We start from the raw sequence: 5,832 nt of genomic DNA on the forward strand, positions 1-5,832 counted from the left end.
ATACTGGGGCTTGAGCTCAGGGCCTGGGTGCTATCCCTTAGGTTCCCCCTCCCAAAAACAAAAAAGGCTGATGCTTTACCACTTGAACCTCACCTCCATTCTGGCAATTTGCTGCTTAACTGGAGACAACTCTCAGGAGCTTTCCTGCCCAGGCTGGCTTTGCACTGCGATCCTCAGATCTCAGCCTCCATGGGCATCTTCCAGTTGGGACAGAATAGGAGAAGTAGGAAAAAGCGGAGGGAGGGTGCGGATGCGCAGTCTGGAAATGGAAAGAACCAGAACTGGAATCGGAAGTGTGCCTCTGTGGTTCCCGTCTGTGAAGGTCAAGAGAAAAGGAGGGAGGGGGTAATTATATAGGCCAGGCAACGGCGCAAGCCAGCAAAGAGAGAACTTCTAGGACGGGTGGAGGGGAAGAGCTGGAAGAAGAGAAAGATGGCGCAGAGGAGATGGAGGAGCGAGCTTGGCCCGCTTTGTTTATTTTTGTCCTTGCCTGCTAATTGGCCCCCATTTGCAGCTGTCCCCTCCCCAAAAAAATGTCTCCTGAGAAGGCCTGTGGCCATCTGATTAGTTTTCCTCCTCTGCCCTTGCTTGAGAAAGAGGCACTTGCTGGGGTACGGGGGTGGAATTACGGGGTGTGTTGGGGGGAGGGCACGCAGGCTGCCCAGCTGGGATCAGTCACCTCTGAAGCCTCCATTGTGGCCTACACATCAGCTTCTCAGCTGTTGCTAGGCTCCGTTGTCATGGTAACCACCCCAGTTCCTCCCCCCCCCCATTTATGCCCCTACCTGCTCCCTAGAAATAGGGTAGCCCCCAAGGAGGGATAGGAGACCATGGTGTGTGTGTGTGCGCGCATGCGCGTGCCAGAGGGCACTGTGGGCAGCCCAGGGCTGTACCTGCTTCTCTTACGGGCTGGAAGGCAGGATGCAGATGTGTTGGTAGGTGTTGTTTTACGGGTGGGGGAGTGAGGCTGTGTCTCATTGCAGAGGTATTATTCCAGACTGGAGCAGTGTGCCTGTTGAAGGTGCCAGCCTCCCCTCAGGGAAGAGAATTAAGTTAAGGCGAAGAGTGATCAAGCAATGACAGGAAGCCGGGCACGGTGGCGCATGCCTGTAATCCCAGCGACTCAGAAGGGGGAGATCCGAGGAGGGTGGGTTGAACCCGGCCTGGGTAGGAAAAGTCCAGGAGAGTCTTAAGCTGCAGTGCACTGGCAAAAAGCTTGAAGTGGAGGTGTGGCTCAGGTGGTAGAGTACCAACCTGAGTAAAGAAAAGAAAGATTAAAAAGACAAGTTAGAAGTGCCCAGCCCTGAGTTCTAGTACTGGCACTAAATGCACAAAACAGGTTGTGGGCTCGTGCTCACTGAGGCCGGCTCGATCAACCCAGCTGAAGGCAAGGGCTGCTGTGGGTCCGTATTCCCCCCCGAAATCAAGTCTTGGGGGGCGGGTATTGACACAGGGAGGGACTTTCAAGTACTATCACCTTCAGCAGCCTTTTCCGAGGGACATTGTGACCCGGGGCTCATCCATATGCACCAGGCACACGTGAAGGCCCCTAATGAAGAGGGAATTAATTACCGCCTGATTAGACTGTTTCCCCAAATTGAAATAAATTAGAATATACCAGCAGGACACCAGATCCTTACCCGGTCCTTGTTCCTCAGTACCTCCTTCCAAACGACAGAGGAGAAAGGGGACAAACCCTGGGCTTGTGGATTGTTCTACAGAAATGATCACAGATGAAGATGAACCATCACGCAACCCTGAGGAACGGCCTTTTCTCCTAGAGTTAAAACAAGAGACTTTAGCCGGGCGCTGGGAGCTCACGCTTACTATCACCGCTAACTCAGGAGACGGAGAGGTCTGAGGATCATGGTTCGAAGCCAGCTTGGGTAGCAGAAAAGTTGATGAGATTCTTAGCTCCAGCAAAAAGCCAGAAGTGGAGTTGTGGTTCAAGTGGTAGAGTGCTGAGGTCAAGTCCTAGGACTGGCATGTACAAACACACACACACACACACATACACACACACACACACAGCAATGACCGTACTGTCCCTCTGTTTTTTTTCTTGTTGATCGCGGGGCTTGGCCCTAGAAAGTTCTTGGACACTAGGTAACAGGCACAATTTCTCAGTACCAAATGACTCAGCCAGCCTGCACCCAACTGAAATACTTACCGTGGCAGCTCAGATCGACTCAGATTGGGGAAATCCCAGTGAGGAGGGAACTCCCAGGCCCAGAGCTAGTGTGGAAATGATTCAAGATGGAAATCGGGCCAGCTGGGAACCCTGATTAAAATGACTTCAGTCCTCCTCCCCCTCCGCCCCTCCGTGAGGCCTCCAAAGCTTTGTGGTGTTTAAAGAACTTCAGATCTGCACCAGGCGCTGGTGGCTCGCGCCTGTCATCCCAGCTACTCAGGAGGCTGAGATCTGAGGATCATGGTTCAAAGCCAGCCCGGGCAGGAAAGTCCGTGAGACTTTTGTTTCCTATAAACCACTAGAAAAGCAGAAGTGGCGCTGTGGCTCAAGTGGTAGAGCACCAACCTTGAGCTGAAGAGCTGAGGGACAGTGCCCAAGTCCAGAGCTCAAGCCCCATTACCCACAAAGAAAAGTGGGGGCGGGGGGGGTGGGGGTGGGGAGGGACAGCACCTAAGCTCTGAGTTCAAGCTCCAGGATTGAAACACACAAACTTGCCACTTATATATAACAGAGGAGTTAGGCACAAGAGAACCTGAATGTAAAGTGATTATTACTATTTGGCTGTTGCTTTTGTCTTTTTTTCTTGTTGGTCCTAGGTTTGTACCCAGAGCTTTCTGCTTGCCAGACAGGCATTCTATCTTTTGAGACATGCCTCTGCTACTTTTTGCTTACGTTATTTGGGAGACAGGGTCTTGCTATTGGCCCAGGCTGGACCACAATTCCTCTTAGTTTGGGCTTTCCATGATACTTTAGGTGACAGGCATGCATCTCTGCATCTAGCTTTTTTTCTGTTGAGATGAGGTTCTGTGAACTTTGCCCAGGCAGGTTTGGAACTGCAATCCTCCAGATTTCCATCCCCAAAATGGTTGGGATGACACTGAGCTATTGGCTAAAATGAGATCTCATCAGTATTTTCTTTTCCTGGGCTGGGAAGGTGGCTCAGTGCTTGCCTTGCATGTATGAAGCCCTGGGTTCGATTCCTCAGCACCACATAAGCAGAAAAGGGTGGAAGTGGCGCTGTGGCTCAAATGGTAGCCTTGAGCTGAAGAGCTGAGGGACAGCGCCAAGGCCCAGAGTTCTTTTCCTTTTTTGCTGACCTAGCCTTAAATCAGCCCAAATAGTTGGATCTTTGCCTCCTAAGGATTAAGACAGGTGCTGGTGTCTGTCCTAACTCCTCAGGAGGCTGAGATCTGAGGATCACAGTTCGAAGCCAGCTGAAGCAGGAAAATCCATGAGACTCCTATCTCCAATGAACCACCAGAAAACCAGAAGTGGTGCTGTGGCTCAAAGTGGTAGAGTGCTATCCTTGAGCTGAATAACTTAGGGACAGTTCCCAAGCCAACAGTTCAAAGGCCCATGACTGCCCCCCCAAAAAAGAAAAAAAAAAAAATCCAGCTATGTGCCATAGCTCATGCCTGTAATCCTTGCTCCTTCGGACACTGAGATCTTTTTTTTTTTTTGGGTCCGGTTGTGGGGCCTGAACTCTGGGCCTGGGGGCTGTCCCTCAGCCCTTCAGCTCAAGGCTAGCGCTCTACCACTTGAGCTACAGCGTCACTTCCGGTTTTTTCTTTTTGCTTATGTGGTGCTGAGGAATGGAACCCAGGGCCTCAGGCATGCAAGGCAAGCGCTCTGCCACTGAGCCACTTTCCCAGCCCCAGACACTGAGATCTTAAAAAATAAAATAAAATAAATAAAATCTGAAAAAAAAAATCAGTGACTCTGACTCTTCTCTCCAGTTAACCATGAAAAAGCCAGAGGTGGAGGTGTGTGGCTCAAGTGGTAGAGCACTAGCCTTAAGAGAAAAAGCCAAGTGAGAATGTGAGATTGAGCTTCCAGGCCTGATACCTGGTACAAAATAAACCTTCTGAGTCTTATTTTTGAGATCTATAAAGATAGGCACGATTATTTGTTAGGGAAAATTTTTCCTTCTCCCCCAGGAGCCATTACTGTTGAGAAGAGGGACCTTAATTCTGCTCTAACCAAAACACAGCTGAGCCCAGCGGGTTTCTGAGCAGATGAGGACGAAGGTTTGTAGCAGCCCTCAGTTACTGAAACAATATATAGTTACTCCGCATCTGTTATGTCTTCAAGCTTGCGAATAGTTTCTTCTCTGAGATGCTGACAATCTTACTGAGAAATCACATACGTGAAATAGCTAAAACACCATTAAAGTATAGACTAAGGGGGGGGAGCTGGTGGCTCATGCGTGTAATCTTAGCTATTCAGGAGACTGAGATCTGAGGGTATTGGTTCAAAGCCCACCTGGGCAGGAAGGTGGTTTTTTTTTCTTCTTCTTCTTTTTTTTTGGGTCCGTTTTGGGGCTTGAACTCTGGGCGCTGTCCCTGAGCTCTTTAGCTCAAGGCGAGTGCTTTACCACTTGAGCCACAGCACCACTTCTAGTTTTTTGGTGGTTCACTGGAGATAAGAGTCTCACATACTAACTGGGTGCTGGTGGCTCACGCCTGTCATCCTAGCTATTCAGGAGGCTGAGATCTGAGGATCACAGTTCAAACCCAGCCCAGGTGGGACAGTCTGTGAGACTCTTATCTCCAGTGAACCACCAAAAAACTGGAAGCGGTACTATGGCTCAAAGTGGTAGAGAACCAGCCTAAAGGGAAAAGCTCAGGCCCTGAGTTCAAGCCCCATGACCGACAAGCAAAAACCGAGCTGGAGGGCAAGCCTCAACTGTACAGCACCATCCAGGCAAACAAGCAAAAGGAGCATGAGTTCACACCTCGTTATTAAGAGGGGGGTGTTGTGGGGTTGGGGGGATGAAGGACGCTGTAGACAATGCTGGCTGTGGGAATCGAGACCATGTTTGGGTTGGAGCAATCAGGGAAGGCTTCCTGGGACACTTCACAGCAGGCGTTTGTAATGAACTGTAGCTTAGGCGACAAACGTCTTGTGACAAGTCAGTGAGGACCAGGATCTGGGGACCCAGCAGGGAAGGGCGTACCTTGGTGCAGGAGGCGAGCAGAGGGGACGTCGGGTAGCAGTGAGTGTTCACATGTCAAAGCAAAGAGCCTAGGGGCTCAGGCCGGGGGCCCTAGCTACCCAGGAGATCTGAGATCGCGGTTCGAGGCCAGCCTGGGCAGGAAAGACCCTGAGACTCGGATCTCCAAGGAGCCAGCAAAAAGCTGGGCTGGAGCTGTGACCCAAGTGGTGGAGCGCCAGCCTCGAGTGAAAAGTCTGAAGGACGGCGCCCAGGCCCGGGGTTCGAGCCCCGTCACCGGGGCATGCGCACACCGAAGCCCCTCCTAGGGCGCCCGGAAGCCCCGGCCCCCCAAGTGTTCAGAACCCACGCCGCCCCTCGTACCTCGGTGCATAATTCATGAACCCGCCGCGCCTCCCGCCCCAACTCCTTCCCGGAGGAAGCTGCAGCGTTGGGCTTCCGCCCTTAACTCCCCGCCACTTCCGGCGTCGCGACGTCACCTCCGCCTCGTCAAACGTCTTCCCAGGGCAGAAGCCACTTCCGCCCTTCCCTCGTAACTTCCGCCCTGACTCCCCGGGAGCCCGTCCTGCGCCGGAAGTCCCCTGGCCGCCTCCGGAAGTGACTCGGCCTGGGCACTCACTCCGCCCCTGTCCTCAGTGCCGTCCCCCCCTCCCCTCCAGCGCTGTGTCCCTCCCTCCCCTCCCCGCTT

This window comes from Dipodomys spectabilis, unplaced genomic scaffold (assembly GCF_019054845.1).
Source record: "Dipodomys spectabilis isolate Male_0828 unplaced genomic scaffold, ASM1905484v1 ptg000713l, whole genome shotgun sequence".
Lineage (NCBI taxonomy): Eukaryota > Metazoa > Chordata > Mammalia > Rodentia > Heteromyidae > Dipodomys > Dipodomys spectabilis.